Genomic DNA, 4,918 nt, shown 5'->3' with positions numbered 1-4,918 from the left:
GTCTGAGCAGGACCCCGGCACAAGAGCACTCTCCCCTCCAGGAGTTTCCAGGAACTGGTGTTACTGCCTCCAACCATAGCAGGTGAGTATAGCCCTCAATGTTATGAGATCAGATGGGCCTCAAGATGGGCTTGCAGTTTTCAGCAAGCAACAAGTATCCTTTGTAGCATCAAGTTCTGTCTTTATTCAAAGGCTGCTACTGTGTTACCTAACCAGATAGGAAGTTCTTCTGATATTTCTCTGGGTGGTATGAGATAAGCAGTTGTGTGTAATCCAGCCAAAAGAAACTTTTTTATTATTATTTTGAAAACTTGAAAAGGAAATGACTGTAATTTAGAAGCCACTCTTAATAGAAGCAACTGGGTGTGATAACCTCCTGCCTTTGATAATGAGGGAGAAAGTGTTTATTTCATTATTTTTATTATACATTTTCTGGATGAATGGTTAACTAATGACTCATTGTGATTTTAATGCAGCCATTGCCACCAATTAATTCTGCTAGCATGTAATGAGGAGTAGCTCCTTCCTCCCAAAACTGCACTCCATTGACTCGTATAAAGTATTAGGTTTAACAGATCAAGATTTCAAAATGAAGGGACAAAGCAGATCAAGATTTTTTAAAAAACCAAGGGGCAGTGCAGAGATCTGGTGCCTGCTCTAGGGCATTCTATGAAGCAGCCATTCCATACTTTCATTATTTCATGTCATCTGAAATAAGGGGCAGCATCTGTTATATTTAATGGAGCTGTCAAGTTCTGGAAATAGGGACAACTTTAAAAAATAAGGGCCATACATAGCAGACATAAACTTTTGCAGGACTCTGTGTGTTTGTGACAGGAGAAGGGGTACAACCTAAAGTTAGAAGAAGTACTTTTTTTGTAAGGAAATAATTTCCTTGTATTTACACAGGTTCTATAGACTCAGATTATTCAGTGGAAGTTACTTTATCCTGAGATGGTTGAGGTCTTGAGGTTTTCTGCTTGTGGAAGAAGAGGAGGAGGGGGAGGAAGTTAGCTTACACTTGCCAGACTGTGGAGAAGGTAAGCAGGCTTAAGGTCCACCTGCTGAAATTTCCTCTTCTACTATGCATCTGTTAAAGTGCAATAATAATTTGAAAATTGGTTATTTTATAGAAAGTTCCGAAACAAAAACCAAACTCCACATTATGCGTAAAATAGTTGGCCAGTAGTTGGTCATGTTCTGATTTTGTTAACTTGTGGCTAATCTGTGCCCCTGCAGACCTTGTTGAGCTACAAAACTCCCATTATCCCTCGCCATTGGCCATGCTAGCTGGGACTGATGTGAACTGGAGTCAATAGAAGTGGCCAAGGTTATGCTGATCAATGTTGTAGATTACAGAAAAGAACTTTCACCTTTAAAACCAGGAACTAGCAGACAGAAGGGGAGGAGTTGCTTGGCAATGGCTTTTCTGGGAAAGAGAAGCTGGAAATGGAGAGAGATGCCATCAAACGCCAGCAGTGCCCTTCAGCTCTCTATATTGGACAAACAGGCCAAAACCCTACGCCAAAGGATAAATGGACATAAATCTGACATCAGGAATCACAAGACAGAGAAGCCAGTAGGAGAACACTTCAATCTCCCAGGACATTCAATACAGGATCTCAAAGCAGCTGCCTTAATAGAAAAGAATTTCAGAAACAAACTAGGGTATCTGAAGAAGTGTGCATGCACACGAAAGCTCATACCAAGAACTAACTTAGTTGGTCTTTAAGGTGCTACTGGAAGGAATTTTTTTATTTTGACTATGGCAGACCAACACGGCTACCTATCTACTACAGAAACAAACTTGAAAGAGAAGTTGCTAAATTACAACTTGTCACTAAACTGAAAACTATTGAGGGACCTGGTCTTAATAGAGATATTGGATTCCTGTCTTATTACATATGCTAATCATCTGCATACTATCCCTTGCTTTTTCCTGTAGGACTAATTGCAGTCATTAACAGTTGTCAACAGTTTTACCACACCCACTGAGTCAATCACCCATCTCCTACCACCCTCCTGAGAAAAACCCCACCCCACCCTCCCACTATACTGTATATAAGGGTCTGGTGACTTCTGTTTCAGTGTATGCACATGATTTTTTATATATATTTGGAAATGCAAAGAACTCCATGTGGGGTGCTGAAGGGCAGATGACATGGGTTTAAGTTGGAGACAAGCTGGGGCAGAGGGACAGGGCATTTATAAAGCTTCTGAATGCAATGCTGAGCTGCTGTAAAGGACATGCCCCTACCGAGATGTAGATGCTATAAACGCTGCACTCCCTCTATCTGCACCCAGGTTGTAAATATGGGTTAATAAACCATGTTTCTTGAAGACACAGCAGTCTCTGCCACATCTTGATTCCCAAGAGAAACATGACTCTGGGTGAGTGCCTGGAACCCCCTGGAATCTTGTTACCTCTTGGCAGAGATTAGGGGTAGTGCACAACCTTTGTTACAATATTGTGCTTTAGATGTAAGTATGGATGGGTGAAGTCCTCAGGTGGGATAGCAAACTCCAGTTATAGCCATAGAAGTATGATTTCATTTATAACAGGACTCAGCCCAAGAATTCATTTTGATAGCCTTTTGTAGAACTATACTGAACACATGCAAGCATCATTGATCATGTGAAGCCATATTTTGTTTTAGAGAAGAGGGAATCTTCATAATCTTGAACCCTGGAATGGTGCTGGTGATAGAGATATGGCACTTACTAGAGTCTGACATGTTTCTGCTCCGCCATTGAGTAGTAAAATGCCTATACTCTGTTGCAATGGAATGGAAATTGGGTAAGCAATATACAAAAACCTGAAAAATTAAAAATGTTCATGAACTTGAGACTCTTGATATGAAAAGCAATCATATTTTGCATTAGAGCACACAGGGGCAGGTCAACAAGATTTACTGCACATTCACATTGGAACTAGTGGAAATGGAAAAATCAATGATTTCCTCAAGCTGTTTGAGGATTATTATATTCCAAAGAAAATACCACACTTGAGTGGCAACACTCAGTCACATAAAAATGAAATATTGTTCAACTGCCACTTTCCCGAATAGCCTCGCTGTATGTTCTAAAATCTGGCTTTGATGTGTGAATAGGTAACGTAAGTGGTAACATAATTAAATGTAGATCTGTGAAATAAACTGATGATTACTACTAAGTAAATACTAACCAAATAATCTAAATGAATTTTAGCTATCACAATAATTATAACACTGAGGGTATCTGTGTACTGTGCTTTAATCAACTGAATGTTAAACTACATGGCGCCAATTGTTGGTTTTTAGGAATTCTTGTATTTTGATTTGAAAGGGGAAATGCTATAGGTAAGATGAAAGGAGAATTTCCTGAATACCTAGATTCCAAGTTTGGTCCAAGTATTCTTTGGTGACAGAGCCCCAGCAGAGATTTAAAATCACAAAACATGCAGCAAAGTAAAGCGTGGAAATATAGGCTGTTAGACCTTTAAAACATCCCCTTTTAAGTTTCTTCCAAAGTTCCCTCTTCCCTTATCACATATTTGGTAAGTTAAAAATGGTTTACTTCTAAGCTCTTCAGAGGTCAGATTCATGTGATTTCCCAGCCAGCAGCAAGAAAAGACAGCTAAACATAGGGTCATAAAGAGGGAAGATGTTTCTAAATTATTTGTATAGAAACACAAAGAGGCTTGCTAAAGTTACCATCCCAGACCTCCTTCCTGGGAGAATTCGCATGATGGAAAGAGAGTTTGGTAACCCTTCTCCCAAGGGGAGGAGAAGTGAACTAGCTAAGCCTGGCAGGACAGCTTATTCTATAGCCTTAACCTCTTCATAAGGGACACGGGTGGCGCTGTGGGTTAAACCACAGAGCCTAGGACTTGCCGATCAGAAGGTTGGCAGTTCGAATTCCCGCAACGGGGTGAGCTCCTGTTGCTTGGTCCCTGCTCCTGCCAACCTAGCAGCTCAAAAGCATGTCAAAGTGCATGTAGATAAATGCATACCACTCCAGTGGGAAGGTAAACGGCGTTTCCGTGTGCTGCTCTGGCTCGCCAGTAGCGGCTTAGTCATGCTGGCCACATGCTGTAGGCCGGCTCCCTTGGCCAGGAAAGCGAGATGAGCACTGCAACCCCAGAGTCAGGCACGACTGGACCTAATGGTCAGGGGTCCCTTTACCTTTAACCCCTTCATGCATTAATTAGAGTTAAGAATGTGGTTTTTTTAAAAAAGTTATAATTTCTATACCACTTAATATACTAAAAATTATACCTAAGCGGTGTACAAAAAACTGAGACAAACAAAATATTACAAAAAATACACAGTTGCATATAAAAATGTTGCATTAACACAAAGTTACTAATATATATAAATCAATATCAATTCATTTTTCTTCTGACATACCCTCTCAGCTTCTGGGTTCTCACCCAAGGGTCAAGAAACTCTCAGCTCACCCACAAAAGTCTCACAGTGTTCCTGGAAATAGCAGATATCACTCTAGTCTCTCACTCTAGACTTGCTTTCTGTCGGCACAAGGTGGATGGTACCTTCTCTGGCTACCCACAGCTGTGTCCCATTCAACTGTACTCTCCACACCCAGTTTCAGTTACAGCAGGTTTGTTGAGTTTCCCAGGGTGTCCAAAGGGTGGAAAGAGAGTCCTCCCTCCACCCACAGCTCTTTCTTCACCCTCTCCTCCTCCTTCAGCTGTTTTCCCCCTCAGACCTTCTTTGATGGCTACAAGTCCTTATATCTGCTGGTCCAAGCCTAAACAGCCTTCAAAGTTTAGTTTTGATCCGCTCACCCACTCCATCTTGGTTCTTGTGGGGTAGATAGAATAGCTGAGGGCACTTAAGTGGTTATCCACTGAAAGGCTCTTCCTCATGTAGAAGGACAGAGATCTCAAGGATCTGAAAGGCAGTGCACAGCCTGAAGG

General features: G+C 41.3%; 1 long non-coding RNA gene across 1 annotated transcript; it reads right to left on the bottom strand.

The window, feature by feature from the left end:
• Positions 1-923: 923 nt before the first annotated feature.
• On the bottom strand, positions 924-4,515 carry LOC308589214. The gene is made up of 3 exons (XR_014009160.1): positions 4,389-4,515; positions 2,723-2,816; positions 924-1,090 (listed from the first exon to the last, which is right to left on the bottom strand). It is a non-coding gene; the product is annotated as an uncharacterized lncRNA (long non-coding RNA).
• Positions 4,516-4,918: the final 403 nt, after the last annotated feature.

The sequence above is a fragment of the Podarcis bocagei genome (assembly GCF_964188305.1).
Source record: "Podarcis bocagei genome assembly, chromosome: 6".
Taxonomy (NCBI): Eukaryota; Metazoa; Chordata; class Lepidosauria; order Squamata; family Lacertidae; genus Podarcis; species Podarcis bocagei.
The sequence above is the reverse complement of the archived record's forward strand: the minus strand, read 5'-3'. Positions and strand labels throughout refer to the sequence as shown.